Below are 14655 nucleotides of genomic sequence, written 5' to 3' on the forward strand. Positions count from 1 at the left end.
TATATGGACTCTTTTTTGTAATACAAATGTACGTTTACTAACTGTACTATTTTCCCAAAATATTATTGCATATCTAATGTAACTCGAATAGACTTGAGTAGACTGTCTACGCAGTACTTTCACTTGCTAACTAATTAACTCTATGGCCTATGGAACTCGGAGGTTCAATGCTATAATCACAAAAGCTCTCCACCGACTTCTATCCTTAACCAACTGGATCCAGTTTCTACTTTGGATTCCTGTTTCTGGGAGATCCATCTTAATACTGTCCTCCCATCTGTGCCTAGATCTTCCTAATTGTCGTTTTCCGATTGGATTTCCAGTTAAAACTTTCACTTGCTACAGATTTAATTATATTTATAGTCAAACGACAAGTAATTGGATATGAGTGTCCCATTTTAGATTTTCATTTATTGACAAATCTAAAAATTTAAGTTATATTGATAATTAATAACATTATTTCCAATTTCAATTTCCTGTCTGTTTCCTGGTTTTTCTTCTCACATGATGACAGTTTACGGCTATGATTTTGTTTCAATTTACTTTGAGTTTGTTGTATTGAAACCACTGTATTAACTTATTTGTTGAATCCTTAATTTTAAAGATCATTTCCCCTTCATTATTGGCTGCAATAGCCAAACTTGTATCGTCAGGAGAAAGAGTAGTTTTTATTGATGGTAGCGCTAGAGGTAAATCATTAATGAGTATTAAGAAAAGATCTTGTCCTAATATTGACTCTTGTGGCACTGCAGAAGATATACTATTAGTCTCTGATATTCTTCTTATTCTATTTCAACTTATAAATCGTATTTCAACTGCTTGTGAGTGAATTTTTAAATAAGATTTAAATCAATTATTATTTACGTGACCTCTAATATCACAATGTTCCATTTTGTCTAAGTTTTTCGTGTGGAACAAAATTAAAAGCTTTTGTTACATCAAGAAATGTTCCAGTACATGAAGTCTTTACATCTAATGTTTCGCGTATGCATTGTAAATAACTAAAAATAGCTATGTCTATCGTTTTTCCTTTCTGAAAACCATTTTGTGCATCAGATATAAGATTATAATTTTCGTGATAGTATGTAAGCTGATTATTCATTGCTGATTCTGCGATTTTTGAGAAAACTGAGAATTGTGAAACGGGTCAATAATCCAATATCTTTTCTCGATCCTTTTGCGAAAAGGGGGATAACTTTTGCTTACTTTAGCCTATCTGGAAATACACCTGATGAGAAGGAAAGATTTATCAGAAAACATACTGGTTTTGTAATAAGTTTAGAATTCATTTTCACAATAGCCAGAGGAATCTCATTTAGATCGAAGACCATTAATTTTTCAACTTTTTTTTTTGGGGGGGGGGGGTTGATACAGGTTTCAGAAATATTGTTGTTTCGTAACTATTATATCATGTCTTGTTTTCATATTGTCAAACACAACAACACACTAAGCAAGGCTATGTGATAAAAGTATAAAAAACACAATCACTTCACTAGCTGTGTCTTCATCAGACTTCCACTTCTTCTGGCTACTTGGGAGTGTCACCTCTTACATACTTTCCAGAGATCAGCTTTTAATTAGGCTCCATTTCTTCTTTAAAATGAATAAATGAGAACAAAAGCTGAAGGAAGGAGGAGGAGAACGATTGGTTATATTTTGCAGATGTATGAATGATTGTTTAAGAATTTGAAAAGGAATAAAGAGGCAGTTTGAACAGTTTGTGAGATGGACCGAAGATAAAGAAAAACAAATAATCCTAGAGGTGGAATTAGAGCAAGACGGTAAAATCAACTTTTTGAATATGACAATAAGAAAGGTAGAAGAGAGATTCAATACAACGTGGTACAAGACAGAATGCTCAGCAGGTGTTATTTTTTGACAGATGTAGATGAAGGGACTAAAAGGAATTTTACTAAAATATGGAAAAAAAGGATAGAAATGATAGACTATGAAGAAAAGAAAAGAAAGAGACATAGAGAAGTTTCATAGTTTATGAGTGCAGAATGGATACAGTAGAGCCAAGTTGAAGAAAGAAAGAAGAAAAAAAGGAAAGGAAAGAAAGTGAGAAAAGAAAAAGAAGAAAAGAAAGCTTGAAATAGAAAGTAAAGGAGAAGAAACGGAAGTCCTGAAGAAACTATTGAAGAAAGGAGTAAGAACATACAGGAAAGGGAGTAGGAGAGTATTAGATTTATTGAAAAGGATGAGAAGAGAAACGGAGATTCAAAAAAGTGAGGAAGGGATAGTATATAGAATTAGGTGCAAAGAATGTGAAATGAGTTATATAGGAGAAACAGGGAAGAAATTAGAAGAAAGGATTAAACAATACAAGAACGATGTTAGATTAAAGAGGGATAATAACGCAGCATATAAGCATTTGAGAGAAATAGGACAAAGAGAATATACTGGGTAGGTATGGAAGGATTGGAAAGGGAAAGAAGAAGCATAATAAGGAAATGGAGAGAAGAGGAGTAGATACGAAGAGAAGAGAGAGAGAGAAACTGATGAATTGGAATAATGGACTTAATATCCGTGAGTTGTGGAGAAGGTTTTGAATAGAATTGAAAACAAAGAAAAAAAAATAACACTATGTGTTAAAATGTATATGGAGTGACCAGGGCCGGATTTACATGTTTTGTGCCCATGGACCCTAGCAAAATTGCCGCCCCTAACCACGCATTGCTTTCCAAAACTTCCATTCTCTTAGATCCACTTCTTAAAATATTACTTCTATGCTACTAAATTACAATTATTACTATTACTAGTTATTACTGTTCATATTTCTTATTACTCACGTTATGCAATATATTTTAATTCCTATATCTGACCAGCATTTGGAGTAGATTTATTAAAACTTACCTGGTTTCTGCCTAACCTATTCAACATCGCATGGTGTAAAAGACTGCAAAATATAAAACAATCTTAAATGATATAAAGTTATATTATTGTACCTAAAAATTTACAAAATGACATTTCTGAAATTTTCACGTCTTGCTTTGACATTGGCAAAATCGTCAATAACGTCATCAAAATCAAGTTTAACAGACAAGTCATTTTCAATGGCTAAAACAGCTAGATGAACAAGTCTTTTCTGAGAAGGAGTATATCTCAAATACTTTTTTGAGTCTTGACAGTGTGGAAAATAATTTTTCACCGCGCCGCACAGTTAGTTCCAGGTGTACATAAAATCACTTTAAGGCAAATACTTATGTTAGGATATAAGTCCTGAAGATTTTTCGATATGAGAAATCGGATAAGTTGCGATAGTGACATTTCTTCAACTTCTCTTGAGCTAAAAGTCCTTTTAAATAAAGGCAATCAACAACAAACGAATATTCCTCGATGTCAGCTGCATACACTTCCTGCAGAGAAGTCGCTTCTGTAGTGGAGTACGAGTGTTGAGCTCTCTACTGCCGCTCTTTTCAGCATATCCACCGACAACTGATCAAACCACCATAATAACCAACCGACTTATGACTATTTGCAACGACTAATCTGCTACAATATTATCGTAGTGACGGCTATTAAAAAAAATGGCTTTCGCTTATCTTATTGAGTCGTTGGTGTATCTTCAATAGTTTTATCGTTTCTTTTAAAAATACCTTTTAAATTGTGCCCTGGTCTCGGGCCCATGTAGCCCATGCCTAAATCCGGTCCTGGGAGTGGCGCAGGTGTCTAATTTATAGTTTATATTTTTAAATAAGTGAAAGTCTTCTCATTAAAAGTCAAGATCTGAATGCAATTAAATTAAAGTTGCTAAAAATGAAATGAAGAATCTCATTGGTTCTTAGAAATAACCTTCTCTCATTTTCTGATATATATAAGCTGTAGCATTTTGATTTCTGCATTCTAACGGAGATAAATTGCATTCGTTATCCCCAAAAGTTAAATGTTCTGTTATCTGTACAATCTATTGAGGGTTAGTATTAAAGAGAAAATATAAAATATACAAAACTAAGTGTCGATATATCAAGTTTACCTTTGTCTCTAGCTCTGGGGCTCTCAACTTGTTTCCAAGCACTTCGATGAGCAATGTATTCCATTCCGTCTCCAGTGACTGGATTCCGAGAAGCTGCAAGAAAGCATAACTCATGCAAACACATACACATCCAAGATAAAACGACTTAAAGAAAGAAATGACAAAAAAAAAAAAAAAAAAAAAAAAAAAGTATTTAATGTTACGATAAATGTAAGGGGGCATGGTAGCTCAGTGGTAGAGCGCTTACCTTTGCTGCGTGGGGTTTCTGGTTCGATCCCCGGCTAAGTAAGTTTCTGGTGGACAACATCGTATCCGTGGGTTTTCTCGGAGTACTCCCGTTTCCTTCCACATTCTCATTCCACCAATTTTTCCGTCATCATTCACTTGCATTAATCCTTGTCTCCCTTAGTCTAAAGGGCATAACCGTGACAGGTTAAACTCAAAGATTTCATTTCATTTTTAAGATAAATGTAGAAAAATGGGAAATGTAAAAACAGCTTGGATATGGAATTCTCGAATAAGATGGATACATACAGTGCTTTTTTTTTTTTTTTTTTTTTTTTTAGTGTGCGTGGGAGTGGGTGATCACATATGTCAATTCTAACCATGAATATGTTACTACAGTAACTTTCACAGTTTTAACATAGCCAGGGATCAAACTGAAATTTTGGTATTGATTTTCCCTGACCTGCGACACCACAAACACTATATTTTACAGTTGGATTATTAAAAAATAAATATATAAAATACTAAAAGAAAAGGCTCTACCATCGCCATAGTGGTTCAACACTCATTTTATTATTTTTAAATACAGTATAAGTTTATTTTATTTTCTTCCTGTGAATACTTGTTAAGAGTCGAACTTCCTGTATTTGTAATACAATGAAACAGTAGTAGAATACACTAACGATATCTTTAACATCTCGGCATTTTAAATACACAAAAAGATAGGACAAGTAGATACATAATTTGGACCATCTCTTTGATTATCTACAATCACTTAATCTAACTTATGTTTTTCCACTGCATCATTTGAATTTTTGATGCTCCTCAATGTTTTTATTTCTAAAGATAACCATCTTTCTAAATATTTTCTCTAATCATCATCATCTTGAATGTGTCTTGATTATTTGAGGTGTTCTTCACATCTACTGTGGCGTTGCTAAAGAAAATTCCCTAACTCTTCATGAAACATAGTAGACTTAGCCGATTTTCGGCGTATTTTGAAACATTTTCCTGACTCATTTTAATTTCTCTGACTTCCAAGGTCAGTGTAAACCCTGATATTGTCCGACATACTCTCGTTTTTTATAGATTTTTTTTGGTATTAACTGCAGAATGAACTTTCGAGTAGCCATGAGCCCATATATTTGCTGGGTTAAAGTTGGGGAGGTAATCATAGGAGGGTGATTCAGAGAGTAATGCCTCCAAGGTGATATTTTTATTTGTGTTTGACAGATAGCACCAATACAGGTATCAATGGAAAGCTTGCAATGTCAGCTACAAATGGTGGCATAATTTTTTCAACATAGTCTCCATTACGGACAACACACTTGTGCCAACGCGAAGCAAGGTTTTTCATGCTGTCGGCGAAGAATTGTGGTGGCTGCTGGCAACACCAACTCGCGAACTCCTGTTTCCACCTCCATGTCACAACTGTAGCATTGCCCCTTAAGGTGATCCTTAAGGTTGGGGAAGAGCCAAAAATTTCAGGGCGTAAGATCCGGATTATAGGCAGGATGTCAACAACACTTTACCAGCAGATGGAACAACTTTGAATTTTTTTCTTTTTGGCAGAGGAGAGAACGTGTAGTGGTACTTGTAATGGTGTATCCACGACTCGTCGCCGGTGATGAATGTTCCTGAGCGCCCAACCTTCTGTAGTCAGAAATTTAATGACAGCCCACTGTTTTAACCGTACGTCACCACTGAATGCCATGGATTGTTCCATTATTCTGGAGGAAGAAAAGATAGGAAGGTGGAATAAGTGACATTCTATCAGTGCAGCTTAAACATCAGTGCATTAATGATAAACAGTTCAGAATGTTTACAGTACTACTGGCCAAGTAGTGGACTTGGAGGCATTACTTTCCGAAGCACTCTCATATTATCCTGATGAACATTGGTGTAGAAGTTGTCCGTACAAGGAGAGATGACCTAGATGAAGTTACTATAACGCTCATCAGAGAGAACCTCCTTTCATATTTACTGGAAGAGATTGCAATGGTGGCCAAAGGATAAAATGTGATTTAGAGGAAATAACATGTCCGGTACTTTATTTTTCTGAAGATACACATGGAAACCACGAACTATTTCTCTTTCATTTAAGTGGAGTTTTACAGGCTGCGAAGGCAAGGGTCAAAATCTAAGCAAATGCAAGAAAATAGCAGGTCCTGCAAACTATTGTACGATTATACTACTTTTAAGATGCAGATAATATACTGTTGTTACGGTCTTCAAACCGATTTAAAATGAAGAACTAATTTCACAAATACAAAAGTTAAAAACTAGATAAAAAAACTTCCATATTCTGCTGAACTTCAGGGAAAAAAAGTTGGTACTGCCGAATCCTACCGAGTTCATCAGGACATCGAAGCCAATATGAAATTGATAAATTGAAATAAAGGGTTGGAAAAGCACTGAGATTGTTGTCACAACTGATATGCTAAAATTTAGGGTCATCTGCTCTATTGTTTAAACAATTTAGTATGTATCTTCTGTTACACAGGTTTGGTTGGTCAAGTCCTAAGGCCGGCGTAGGACGATCTGAGTATTTAAGCGACAGAGATCCCCGAGCTCGGGTCCTTCGACGTGATTCTTCAGCCTGAATAGTCGGATTGCTGTCACTCATTGCCAAGAAGTAAAGATATTATTTCTTAATTATTTAGACTGTGTTGGTGATGTGGTTGGAATACTTAGGAGACAGTCTACAGAAAGACTTAGTCGTAAGCCTTCGGCATGGAAGTTGGACTCGTTACAATTTGGCATAACCTCCCAAATGCAAGTTATTAAAGTAAGGTTAAGCATCTGAAGTATTTCCATAATACGATTGGGACTTCGCGTTGTCTAGCAGGATTAAAAAAAAAAAACTAATTGTTCAGTGGGATTATATTAAATGAGACCAATAAGTTGTAACTCAAGGAATGCAATACTTTGTAACTCACTTGTTTTGTATATGTTCTTTGCTTTACTTCTTCTTAAAATTGTAATAAAACTAAGCATTAGAATTGCTTCTTTAATTTAAGAAGGCATTCACTCTGTTAACTAAGATCCTAGACAATAAGTTCGCAGTCTCCATATGTTACCTGGTATCATTTTTGGTACATGGTCTTCTCTGAGATTCAGCGTCCCCCCCTTCCCCCAATAAGACTAATTGCAACTTTCTCACCATCTCTCAGAACCAGTAGGACTGAAGACGTAGTATCTACCGAGGCTTGAATATAAGTTGGGTTTTTAAATACCAACTTTGTAAAACGGGTAGAGAAAAAAGGCATCAGTCGCAAAAACACAAAAACTAAGAGAAGAAAATATCGTAACACTTCCTCGACAATAAAATAAACACACATGTTCGAGGGAATCTCCTCCTCTTCCCTCATCATATCAATTTTTTCTTAACGTTATCTCTAGTATTTAATTCCAATAAATTAATGTAAATTTAATTTTCCGCAGACACACAACATTTTCAACGAAAAAATAAAACATACAATAACACTTCTGAGTAACAAGTAATGTATACATAATAGTTTTGCATTTGTTTATGCTTTCACTACGGTAACATGAATTCATTCTTTACAAAAACAAAACAAACTCTTTAGGGAATTTTTGGTTTATTTCTCACTGTTCCTGACGCACTAGCTTTATACTAATATTCTCAAAAATAAATAAACTTATTCAATGGATTTTGCACCCTTCCTAGTCGCATGTCTTCGGTCCACGAAGTCTCGGGTTCGATCCACGGGAGGGGGGATGAATTAAGGAAGGCATTATAGTGGTTCAGGTCCCACTATAAATTGGTCTCGCAAATATACTGTATAACCTCGCTGCTGAAAAAAAAGTAATATACAACTAAATCAAGCAATATATATATTACATCAATAATGATCCTAGATTATTTAAATTAATTTCGCGTTGTTTCATTTACAATAAACATAAACCAATGTTAATTATATTTAAAATTCTAATTACTTTTTAACAATGTTTTTATAGCATTTTTCGTTTCGATTCTTTAAATGTTTTATTCCTCAATATTTTTCCTTTTTTTCCATAAATTTTTCTCCTTCAAACTTTCTAATGAAATGAAATGAAATGAAATTTATAGTGCTACGTCCCACGTTATGCCCTGTAGAATGAAGACGCATGATTAATGAAAATGAATTATTATAAAAGGAAGTGATGGAATGGAAATGTGGAAAGAAAGAATTAGATTTCTGGGCTTTCGGCATCTATGGCCATGTTAGCCTATCAGGTATGAGGGATGACATCTCTTGGCGATCACACTATCCGAGGAAAGGAAAGGAACGAAGCGGGCTGGGACCTATATGTTACGTACTATCCCGGCATTCGGCTAGTGTGAATGAGGAAAACACAGGAAAACCTAACACAGGATGGCTGCCTGAAAAAGCTTTTATACTTTTTTCGACCGAGTGTCCCTACGGGGAGTCGAACCCGGAGCTGCTCGCACCAAAGACAAGAACGTTAGCACATACGTTACGTGGGAAGAAATGAGAAAATCACATGAAAAATCACGGACTTGATGATCCACCACAAACTAACATAGCTTAAAATCGGACCAGGGTTTCCTCACATCACAGGTAAGGGTTCTATACCTGAGCCATAATGCTCCTCTCAACAAATCTTTGAGCAAAGACATTATTATTATTATAAGTTTAACGCCCTCACGATTATACTCCGAGATTAAGGGAGATGGTAATGATAAACGAAATGAAGAAAGTTGGAGAAAACGAGAAAACCCACGCATACGATGTTTGTCCATCACAAAGCTCACTTGGCGCTAGCTGGTATCGAAACAGGAGTTCCACGCACCAGAAGAGGGAGCATTTATATATAGTCAAATAATGACGCTATTTTTTATTATTATTAGTGAAAATTAAGATGGAAAACAGTTATTAAATTATGATGGAATATTACTAAGGTAACATTTTTTTAGGGTTTGAAGGAAGTTCTTGAGTATTCAGATAAATATAAACCTCTCACCGCTAACACTCATTAAATATTTTTTAAAGTTTTGTTTTATTTTATTTTATTTATTTATTTATTTATTTACATATCATTTCGGAAACAAAACTAGCTCCTTCGTCAACGTGACTGGTCATGTCTCGCTGCTAAACGAAATCCATCTTGAACAATTTTTTCATTGTGATCGATCCTGAAAATTAAATGTAAGAGATTTGACTTGAAATTTGTCAAGAAGCGATCCTTTACCATTCACACTGACGAAAGGATGATCTGTGCTCCTTCGAAACCGTATGTGAAATAAAAGTATTTATGGAAGTTAATAGTAGAGAGCCTTACATGTATTTGAATATTTAGGATGCGTAAGTTAATAATCAAAGTTCTGAATGTTCGATGATATATTTACAACCAATGCTCAATTTTATGTGTTTGAGTAGTAACCAAGATTTAAAAAATAACAATATGTCAGTTTAAGTAATAGTGTATATATATAGATGACCCCATAGTAAAAAATAAGACATTTGCAAACTTGCTAATTTTCTGTAGCTAAAAATACAATAATATTACATAGTTCATAAACTAGCTGAAAAGGAGCAACAAATCTGGAAATTGATGGAAAATCAACATTTAAAGATAATGTGCTTTGGGTATTTACTTATATCCTCCTTCCACCAATATAAGAAGGAACCTTTTTCGTGAACGTAGTATAATTGGAAAGGGGTGTTTATAGCGTGTAAACGAAGTCGAAGTAATTCTCTAGGGTTGATTATAATTCGATCTTCAAAAGGGGAGCCAAAGCTCTTTAAGAACATATCCATTTTCCTACTCAAACGGTTGTTCTTTATTATAATACTTCTATCGCCTCTTTTCTTCAATTTTGTTTCCCATACTTAATAATTCTACATCCTCAAACGAAATTTTATTAATGTATGAAATTTTATTAACAACAAAAACAACAAAGCTAGTATTGAAACACCCTGTATTCTCATCCATAAACGAAATTAAATGAGATATATGTGAAGCTTCTTTAATCAATTAAGATCTTCATTTCAAAGTATTAAATTGTTCTACAAACGGTTGCAACATGGCCTTTAAATCAGGGCCGTGCCGTGGGAGGGGTGGGGTGAGCGAGGCGACGGCCCTGGGCGCCGAAGTAAGGAGGGCGAAAAAATCGGGAGAAAAAGGGGAAAAAGATAGGAAAATTCACTTGGAATATATATATATATATATATATATATATATATATATATATATATATATGGGGGCGCCGTCGTATACTCTCGCCCCGGGCGCTGATTTTCCACAGCACGGCACTGCTTTAAATAAAAGATGAATTGGGCAAGTTTGCTCGAAAAAGACTTACATATTGTAGTATCCCGCATAGGCTCTGTTTACAACAATCAATACATGTTTATAAATATATAAACACCATATGCGTCTTACTACGAACTACTAGAGTGGCAGGCGACAGGAACACTAGCGACACCATTAGTCATGTGGCGAAAAAGGACCGCCAGCGCCACCGCCACTGAAGCATCTATAAAACCAATAGAACCATTACTATAGACATTAGTCTTTGGCTGGTCAAATCTATTCTCTCAAGCTTGCCTGGAGCTTTGAGAGGAACCTAACACGAAGCCTTTAAATTGCTCGGAACATTGAGGATCATAAATCCACTCCACTTACTTTGCTCGGAACTCTGTGAAAATCCTTCTCTAGGGTGCTCGGGCCTTGAGATACCATATTTTACCCAATTATTAGAGGATTTTACATCATAGTGACTTTTGTAACATACTGTCTATAAAAAAGAGGATTTTGTAATAAAACTTGATAGTGGGAAAAAAACGATTCCGGAGTATAATTTGTTCTACGTAAGCAGGACTTTACGATATTATCTTCTGCCACTGCAGACTTCTTCATGTAAAATTAACATTATTGATAGTTTTTCCCCTACGATATCCTGTTCTTCATCATTAACATGACTACGTCGAAGAAGTTTGATAGCTTAATAAACATCCCAAATTGTTTGATTACACACTTGTAGATTTCTCCACCATTTCCATAGACATCCCTTTTTAAATTATTTTTTTAGTGCAGTAAAAGCTTACTTTCTTACTGTAAATACTTATTATGAGTCGGACTTTCTGTATTTAAAATACAACAAACCCATAGAACCAAATAATTACACATTAACGCAATATTTCGGTATTCTTAATACACTCATAAACATAACATATACCATAATTTGGCCTATCTTTTTGATTATCTACAACCAACAAACCTAACATACTTTCTTTTTCTATAATATCTAAATTTTCGATTTAATTTGTTCTTCTTTCAAAGCTTGAAGTATTAAAACCCTTTGGTGCTCCTCAAGCATATTCACTTCTAAAGGTAATTATCTTTTTATAACCCTTTTATCATAATCTTTTTTGAAGGTGCATTGATTATTTGAGGTTTCTTCACATCTTCTGTGAGCAGCTGTAATGCTTGTTAATATCGCTTGATTAAGAAAAACTTGTAAAATCTGATTGCATTTTCCCTGATTCTTCTGTGAAATATAGCAATTTCCAACCATTTCACTGACTTTCCATGACTAATTTTAATTTCTCCGACTTTCAAGATCAGTGAGAATCCTGATAATTCTCTTTTCTTTCCTTCTTTCCCGAAACTGGAATTATTATTGCCTATTAGTTCCGGTATTACTAACCAAACGACACAGACAAAGGATGCATATTCGTTTACTTTTGTTTACGACTATACATTCAACTTTTAACACATATTTGAATGGTAGTGTTAATGAACAGGCTTAACGTGAAAAAGAATACGATGTAGAACATTTTTTCACTCACTTATTGAAGCACGGACATGTAGACTACGAAATCTGTTTATTTTATTTATTTATTTATTTTTTTCATTCTATTTACAGGTTTCTGTAATTCCTAAATCTTCATTCATTAAATACAATCTATTTAATGCATTGAATAGAATCTATACACAATACGGTTTTCGTACAGCTTTAAAACCACCTAAAACTTTAGAAAAGGACATCATCCAATTTAAGAGTTATTACACGGATCCCAATGAAAAATCGAGTATTTACGAAATAAAATGCAGTTGCCACGAGTGTTATATAGACAAAACGAACACAAAGTAAAAGTCGGAGTAAAGGAACACAGCAGATATTCAAAAGCGGAAAATCCAGTGTCAGGTTTATCGAAACATTTTAAAGAAACGCAACACACGGCAGAAGATTCAAAAATTGTATTTGGAGCTAGAAATGAAGTAGAGAGACTGGTTTTTGAAAATTTATTTATCTATTTAATAAAAAATAAATCTAGATAAGGGATAGCTGAGTGACGAATGGGAGGCGGTAATTACAAAATTTTCACAGCATTAGCATGACAATAAAAACAACATGAGTTGGCAATCTTCTAACAAAAAACAGAAAAGGCCCACAAATTGACTCCACCATATTTTAGTTTGCTTCAAAATTACCTGTAGATCGCTGATGCACTTGACAACTTTTCTTTTTCCCCTTTTTACCCTTTGATGTTTTTGTTCTTTTTCTTCCTGTTTTTAAGCTCCGTGACCAAGACTTCAGGGGAGAGTCGAAAGCTTGAAACTATAAAGATTAAGGAATTACAAGAAACCTGTAAATAGAATGATAGTTACAATTCCTCAGCGTGACTTTTTCTTTTTTTTAGATCTGAAAATTTACCTGAAAACGTCTTAAAATAAACAGTTAAAAAGCCAATAATTCCTCCTACGGTGAATGAAATTACGAATCTTTCAACTCCACATGGGTTGTGTCAAAAGGGTGAAAAGGTTTGACAATGAAGGTTCAACGATGAAGTGGTGCCAGTTTCTTCAGTAAATCAATGTGAAAAAAGAAAGTCAGCCATATTTATTCGCAACTGTCCACCGCTCAGTATTTTCAACTTTTTGATGCATCATGTGAAATTAAAACCTGCATCAGACTCGCTCTATTTCTACTTATGCCTTTTGATTCTTGACAATGCTCTTAATCATAGAATTAAATATTTGATATTTTAACCGAGTTAGTGAAGATTTTCAAATAACATTTCTAAGTTTTACAAATGCTTTCCGTACAAATGGCCAATGTTGACTTTTAGTTCAGTTTATACCTTCTCCCTTGTTGTAAGTAATTGTCGATGTAATTTAAATATGAGGTGTTTCAAAACAACACCGACAACGTTTAGGAGGTGATTCCTGACACCAAGATAAGACAAAAAGTATAGACCAACCTGGGTGTACAAATCCTTCCTTTCGGAGTTATAGCCTGCCGAAAACATGAACTTCGAAGGTTCATAGCTCCAATACTATGGAATCTACTGAGTCGGGTCAAGATTTCACTGAGGAACTAGTATGTGTCCTATCCAAATATCCAAGTTTCAGAATCCTGTGATACTTCTACAACAATTTGTATAGAGGTAATTGGAGAGTACTTCAAATTATATGCCTGTAGCCAGACTCCCTCTATAAAAATTGATTCATGAGTATCTTAAGAACTAATATGTGCGCTATTCAAAAATACATGTTTCAGAATCCTAAGTCACGTCTTGATCCGACTACAGTAGATCCCATAGTTTTGGAGCTATAGACCTTTAAAGTTCATTTTTTCATGTTTTCGGCAGCCTATAACTGTGAAAGAAAGCATTGGTGCACCCAGGTTGGTCTATACTTATTATCTTATTTTGGCATCAGAAATCACATCCCAAACGTTGTTGGTGTTATTTTGAAACACCTTGCACAGGAAATGTATGTAAGTGCAGCTATTTTGCATTAGTTAATAATGATGCAATACGAACATCACAAAATTTTATGAAATCACTGCAATCAGAGTGAAGCATTTATTTCTTTGCTACTGTGATTTATAATTCTTGTTTGCATTCTATACTGTTACTACAAAACTAGTTTGATCTAAAGATGTTTACAGCCGCGAACGGAAGATTTGTGTTGTGTTTAAACATTGCGTTGAAATATAATTTCCGGTTTGCTTCCGTTCAAAAATGACAACTCCGTCCCATGCATTAAACAAAAGACTTCACTCTTCTTAGGAATACTTATTAAGATACCGAGTTTGTGAAAATTTAGATAAAGATGTAGAAGAAATTCACTTTTAGAAATAAAGTGCTGTACAATTAATTTATTTATCACTGTGCTAGAAATAAACGAATGTAGGAATTGTAACGCAGTTCTGTATCGTAATTATAAAACTATATGAACTGACATAAAATAACGGGTACTTCCGGTTGACGTGAAAAGTTGAATTTGTAGCTTTTCGAGACTAACCCACAGGAAAATCGTTTTATTTTTTAGGGAATCTAAAAGAGAGATGAAAAAATTACCCGCGTTATTTAAATGGATTTTTTTTTTTTTTTTTATAATCTCATGTTTTAGGTACTTGGAATTGGAATAGAAACTTGAAGTTCGGTATGCTTGGACGTTTTCGTCAGCGTTAC

At 34.5% G+C, this 14655-nt stretch overlaps 1 long non-coding RNA gene across 1 annotated transcript in view; it reads right to left on the reverse strand.

The window, feature by feature from the left end:
* LOC145681888 (uncharacterized) overlaps positions 1-14655 on the reverse strand; it is a 28954-nt gene that overhangs the window by 9404 nt on the left and 4895 nt on the right. Inside the window, exon 2 of the long non-coding RNA XR_014130869.1 lies at positions 3977-4069. This is a non-coding gene — a long non-coding RNA (uncharacterized LOC145681888). The remainder of the gene's footprint in view (positions 1-3976; positions 4070-14655) is intronic.

Source organism: Thermobia domestica, chromosome 3 (assembly GCF_964235325.1).
Source record: "Thermobia domestica chromosome 3, izTheDome1.hap1.1, whole genome shotgun sequence".
Classification (NCBI taxonomy): domain Eukaryota; kingdom Metazoa; phylum Arthropoda; class Insecta; order Zygentoma; family Lepismatidae; genus Thermobia; species Thermobia domestica.